Here is a 6756-nt window from a genome sequence, read left to right on the forward strand (position 1 = left end):
AAGAAACAAATGTGTGTGATTTACTTGAGTATGAAACAGATTAGATATGTTTACTGAGGAAATGGTAATCCAATGCATCTCTACATGAAAGCAAAATACATCCTTAAATCTTAAGAAACCTCAACATGGCAGACTTTTACAATGATACTGGGTCACGAGTGCAATATTAGCCGGCACTCCAGTCTTGGAGAATCAGCAGAATTTCTTCATGCTTGCTTCCTGTATTCAATACTTTGTTCAAAATGGATATCTTGCACTGCCTAGAAGAAACATGGTCCTTACAGTGCAGGAATCTGCAACCAGTGTATCTGAGAAGTTAAGATAGAGACAAGAGGGTTATTGCATTCTACTGGCTCAACAGACAATAACACAACTACTGGGTCAGTCACTGTAAGTGTCTTAACTCATAATACTACACCATGCTTCACTCACCTGGTCTGTGTGCATCATAGTTCCTGAGGGTCAGGTGGCAGGGAGGTAGGAGGCCTTGCAGACCTATTGCTTCCCAATCTGGCACTGTGCAGGGTGTCTACATGCCAATGCTGATGCCCTGTTGTAGTGACTTTGCACTGATGAAGCCTACAGTTACTGTGAACTGTGAGAGGCCAAAAAGGATAAAGTGTCAAAGACAGAGTGTGAAGGGACAACGAAAGATATAGCGTACTGTAGCTGTGGAGTTGGGCCCTGTCTTATATTTCCTGGAAGCCATACTCTTTATTACAGGAAAGTCTGACACTCTGTGGTGGACTGAGGGTTGTACATATTTCTGGTTCATCGAGACAGGCTGGTGCTCTATGGGGTACCTAACATAAGGTATACAAGAAGGTGTTTGGATTTGGGGACACAGCTACCATTGTAAAAGTGTGATGTCATTTTTATTATTATTCAGTGCAGCATGGCTTGTCTGCTGCTTGTCTGTTTTGTATGCATTGAACCATTCAGCTACCAGCATTTTTTAAAAACTATATTATATATGCTTTTTTTTATTTTTAAATATTTCTTATTTATAACAATATCATTTTCTGATAGCTTTTTTTCTCCTGCCATTTTTGCTGGTCATGTTTGTGTAATCTGTACTTCACAGACTTCACTGCAAGGTTTCATTATAGTAAACCGACCATTATAGGCCAATTATAGTATAGTTCAAATTATATTTTTCTTCAATAAATATTTGAAAATCTCTATTTTGTGGCACACTACATTACATTACTGTTTTAACCTATTTTAAATTTTTTATTTTTTTTTTGTTAAACGATTTAATGCTTACATTTTTGCAAGTTTTGACAGCCCCCAGGTCCTGCTGGTACTAGTTCACCCAAATCAGCCTTCATACATCAACATCATTTTCTGCTGCCAGTCAGATGCCATGGGAAGGCAGATTGCACAGGCTACTATTCAATGTAATGGACTGTGTTAATTTCAGTTGGAATGTGTTTCTTTTCAGAATCTGTCCTGTTTAATATTATAGTCTACAAGTTCAGCTTAGTTCACTGGCAAGCTATTAATGCTTAAATGTGTTTCTGAACCTTTGGTGTGCTCCATGGAACTGGTTTTTGGTCTGTCTGGAGGAGAATAAAGGGTTAATTTCCAATGAAAGATTACATTCAAATGGAAAAGAGGGCATGTCATGGGGTGCAGAAATTACAATATATTTTCAATAAGCAGAACCAGAACTCTTTATTATTGTTAAGCAAAAGTTCTCAAAGCTCTGTTTTTACTGAAATCTTCTGCACAGGAAAAAGTGGCAAGGGATTGCACCATCAAAATCAAACAGCAAAGCAACACAAAAGTATGATAAATTATGCCAAATGTCAAGTGTGTGCAGTAGGAAGAGACACTGCAGCATCAGCTTTTTTTTTTTTTTTTTGACAGAAACCTTCCTTTGGTTTTCTTCCATGGAGACATGGCCTTTCAAAACAGATGAAGACCATGTTAAACAAAATGCTGTTTAAATTACGGCAAATGTCTACTGGATATAAACCTGTATCAATTGAAAGCTCATACATGAACATAAAAATCATAAGAAATCATAAGAGTGAATAAGAAAATGTTGACTATGACATTAAGTATGGATGTGTGTTTGTATGTGTGTTGCTGGGAATTCCATTAAAATGTTGAAAAACTGAGCACTGTTACCAACAAAGTGTTACTCTTACCTCTTGCCTACACATTATGTTCCTGTAATACTGATGTAACTGTTTATATCAACTGTTTTTATTATTTATATCATCTGTTTTTTTTTAAAACCCCAACTATTAAATAAGAAGTTGTTTCTTTCCCGTGTTCCCAGTGTTAATTCCACATAAATGTCAAGCATTTAATATAGTTTTTGAGGGGTTATGATTTGTGCTTGTTCTGCAGCTACAGGACATGAGAAACTTGCATTGAGTAAGAAAGCGAATAATGTCTCTTTGACCATAATATTCTTGAAACAAATGTGAAGCCATCTGTCAAGCAGCTTAAGCTGGGATAAAATTGGGTCATGAAATAGAATGATGATGATCCGAAGCACACGGGCAAATTAACATCGGAATGGCTAAAGAAGAAAAAAAATCAAGGTGCCGGAATCCTGGTTTTCAGAGAGAGAGTGGAAAAGATGTATGTAACTGAACCCTAATCTCAAGCCTGGGTATGGTGACTCTAATTACATTTCAAAATATCCACTAAATTTAGCTAAGTTGTTGACTAAGAGTAACTAAGGGGGCAATTATCAGGCATCACCATCACTTTGCAAGGGATTGGGGTCCAATTCAGAGTGCATTGCTGCCCCCTGCCGAGTATTTTTGGAATAGGCTCCAGATCTACTTTAACCCTGATAAAGCAGGTGCTAAGGATGAATGAATAAATAAATGGATGAATGAATAAATGGAGGAATGGATAGATGTATGAATAAACAAACAAACAAACAAACAAACAAACAAATAAATAAATAAATAAGCACCTCTTTAAATAGTCTCTAGTGTGAGCATATAGTTTGACCAGCAGATGGCATAATAGTTTCTGCATTTATACTGATTCACTATGGTCTGTAGTTTTTAAACTTATCCTTCATTTTCATTAATCCACCCTCGGTGCACACAAATATAAACACTTAATTATATGATAGTGTACAAATGAAAAGCTATGACAGTCATGTGCAACTGAAACTTTTACATATTTTTAAAAAGTAAAATAAATAAATGAATAAATAAACAATAAATAAATAAATAAATAAGGTATTACTTTAATATTTTTTCATTTAACACAGATTTATTTGAGCTACACATTAGAGAAAGACATTTTCACACAAATTGCGTAACAATATGCAGACCTTTCGATATCAATAATTGTTTAAAATAAAAACAAGTGTGAAGCTAAGATCATAAGCTTCATGTCACTAGTGGTCCTAGATATGCAATGTGAAGTTAAATGTTAGGATTCACTAAATAATAGTATCTTCAGAGAATTTCTCCTTAGGGAGGGGACCAAAATCAAGACATAAACTGGAGACAATCAATATTGTAAAATGCTGAACAAACAAGCAAATGCCTAAGCGGAAAATTAAAGGCCAAAATAAAAACCTCTGGGCCGTAGCACACATCCTGGTTACTCATTGTGTTGGTCATGTGACAAGGCTGGGACAGGATATCCTGCTTCTGAAATAGCCAACACATCCCCACACTGATCTGACCAGCTCCCCATGAACCCTGGTTCCAGATCAGCTTTCCCTGAGCTTATCCAGAGCTTTAAATGGAAAAGAGACAACAGAATCTATCTTAGATCGGTGTACAGCAGAGTTACACGTCCTGTCTACGAGGCTTCCTGTCTTACAAATGAGTCCCTACAATTTGTCAGACTTGCAGGTGTTTTCAGAGCAGCTTTGAGTGCAGCTCACTATTCCAAAAGAGGCTCAAAATGCTTGACACGAAGAGGTGGAAAGTACAAAAACATATGAATCAGGACACAACGAGTTAATTAATATAAAATGATTAACACTAGCAAACAAATTAATAGATGAAGAAAGATTTATTTAGCTACTTATTTAGTTATTTATTTACTTATTTGATTTAGTTCAAATAAACTATCAATTCATCAATTAAAATGTTATAATTGTATAGTTATAATTTGGAATAATTTTAATTATTTATTTAATTGGTTTATTTATTTGTTTGTTTGTTTGTTTGTTTATTGAACATTGGACATTCAGATATTAATTAGGCTGTAAATAAATGATCTTCATGATCTTCTCCAGTATTAACAAAGCAAAGATATTCTTATACCACTATATTTAATTTACAGAACAATAAGGCATTGATTTCTTAGTAAAATAGATTTTAAAATACAAAGTATAAGTTTCAGCATCTGCAGTCCATTTGCAATTTGTGATATTTTGAAGCTGACTGCGGGTGACATATGGTTTGGATGCATTTTAATACCTCCTTCCAATTAAAAACTGATTTCTGCTCATGAAAAGGCAATCTGTACGTCTGTGAGTTTGTCCTGAGGGCAAACACTTGAGATATTAGAGAGCAATGGAGAATAGACCCCCATGACATCTACTCAGAGGAAAGGTAATATGGTGTTGTGAGAGGCTGGCCTCATTATAATCATTATTATATTTCTGCACTAATTAACATAAATTATCGTTCATCCTCATGCAGACGTTTGTGACCTTGATGGAGCTCCACTGGGTGTGTTGTTTCGACTGTAAAAGAGGCAAGTATCTGTGCATTAGGAGTGAAACAGTATGAGAAAAAATACAGCACGGTAGCTGTACAACCTAATGCATTTTAAAGTGACGAGGGACAGATGTATGATGAGAAGATGATGTCAGTGAGAGCAGCAGTGACATGTACTGTCAATCCGAAGGAAGTATGTCAGCGCATCGAACCAGGTTTTCAGAGGATACTGTACTGATCTTCCATGACTTTAGTTTTTAAACATTGCGGGTTGTGTAGCAGATCCTCTCTAAATTTGGTTTGTTCCAGCAGATTGTGCAGTTATGGAAATTAGTTAAGTAAAGGAAGAAAGAAAGGGATGTGCTTTATCAATGCTTTATAGACTTATTTAAAATTTCATTGATCCGGTCTGGTCTGATTAGAGACAACATGGTGAAGTAGATTCAAAGGAAATATTCAATGATCGGACAAAATATGTATTTGTTCTACTTTTAATTGAAACAGGTGTCTCCTTTGTTCAGAGGATGTGGACTAAAACAGTGAAAGGTAACGTCTTAGGGTCCTGATTTCACCTCCCAGTGAATGCAGACACAAGTCCCAAAAAGTGCAGAATAATGATAAAAGAGGGTCAGAATGGTTTGAGCTGTCAGGAAGCAAACAGTCACTTGTATAATTAATCTTTATAATCTGTGATGAGCAGAAAAGCATCTTACAATGTATAGAACATTTAACCTTACAGAAGAGAAGCTATAATAGTACAGTATAAGACAACATTGGGATCCACTCCTGCCAGCCTAGAAGCGGAATCTGAGGTCCAGTCCAGTCCCTGTCCAGTGTGGGTGTGTCTGTGTCCATAATAGCCTCAGATTCATGCTTTTGATTGACAGAAATGGAACCTGATGTGGTTTTCTGCTGTTGTAGCTCCTCCACCTGAAGGTTTGGTGTGATGTGTGTTCTGTGATGTTTTTTTTTCTCACCACTGTTGCAAAGAGTGATCATTTGATTTACTATAGACTCGGTTCAGACCAGTCTGTTCATCGTCCTTTAATTTCTGTTATCAAAGTGTTTCAGCCTGCAGATTCTTTTATTCTTTTTACCATTCTTTTACCAATTTTGACTTATGTTGCCATTAGTTTTTTTTTTTTGCATTGCATTGCATTACTGTCAATAAATCTGCAGTTGTGTATGTGTTCAGTTTAACAATTTACTGTATCAGAGGTGTTCAGTTGTAACCTGCATGATATATAGCTATGGTTTATCTGATTGGAAAGCTTGATTTAGCCCTAGATGTAAACATGAAGAATATAATGCTAATGGAAATCAAATAATATAAACCTATGTACATAAAAAAGAAAAGCTTTCTCATTTGGATAATATAACAGCAATACAAATGAAAAAACATTCCTAATGCCCCTAGAATCCTTTATAGGAAGTAGATACAGAAAAAAATAGTATCTTAAATCATCAACAGATGCATGCCGAAAATTGTTCGTTGTTTTCATAAGAGCCATCTGAAAACTTCACCACATCCCTTCAATTCAGTAATGTGATTGGCTTGTGATTGGACATTGTTTTAATCATGGCTCCTGTATGGTTTGCTTAAATGCAGAGAACTCTGTATGAAAATGAATAAAAAATGAACACTTACTTTTGTCACTTGTCACTTCCTCACAAAGAAACGCAACGTAACAGAGAAGGTTTGATTTCAAAGTGGATTGTATTGCATTTTGACCCAAATTCAGCATTTCAGTTTTTATAAGCAAATAATAAATAAAATAAAATGAGAAAATAAATAAAAATGTTTAGACTTTTTTTTCCACAGTAACAATACTATTTATCCAACTGTGCAGCTTTTACTCCATGTACGTCCCAGTTTATTTGGGATAGAGAGATTTACAAAGGTGGGAAATCCTATCTGCCTAATAACAGCTCGATTTGCATGGCTTCTTTTTCTCTCTCATTCTCTCACGGCTCTTGTCTGTCTTTTTCCTTCACTTCAGCACTTCCTCTATTTTTTTAACACCCTTTTCTTATTAGGAGTTTATCGTCGTCCGTTCGTCTTTATGCTTCCTTTCATTTCCTCACAGTGACTTCTTAT

The 6756-nt window shown here is 35.6% G+C and overlaps 1 long non-coding RNA gene across 1 annotated transcript; it reads right to left on the bottom strand.

The window, feature by feature from the left end:
• Nucleotides 1–134: 134 nt before the first annotated feature.
• On the bottom strand, nucleotides 135–6756 carry LOC125138569. Its single transcript, XR_007137800.1, has 3 exons — nucleotides 6307–6756; nucleotides 433–595; nucleotides 135–308 (listed from the first exon to the last, which is right to left on the bottom strand). It is a non-coding gene; the product is annotated as an uncharacterized LOC125138569 (long non-coding RNA).

This window comes from Tachysurus fulvidraco, chromosome 14, assembly GCF_022655615.1.
Source record: "Tachysurus fulvidraco isolate hzauxx_2018 chromosome 14, HZAU_PFXX_2.0, whole genome shotgun sequence".
Classification (NCBI taxonomy): domain Eukaryota; kingdom Metazoa; phylum Chordata; class Actinopteri; order Siluriformes; family Bagridae; genus Tachysurus; species Tachysurus fulvidraco.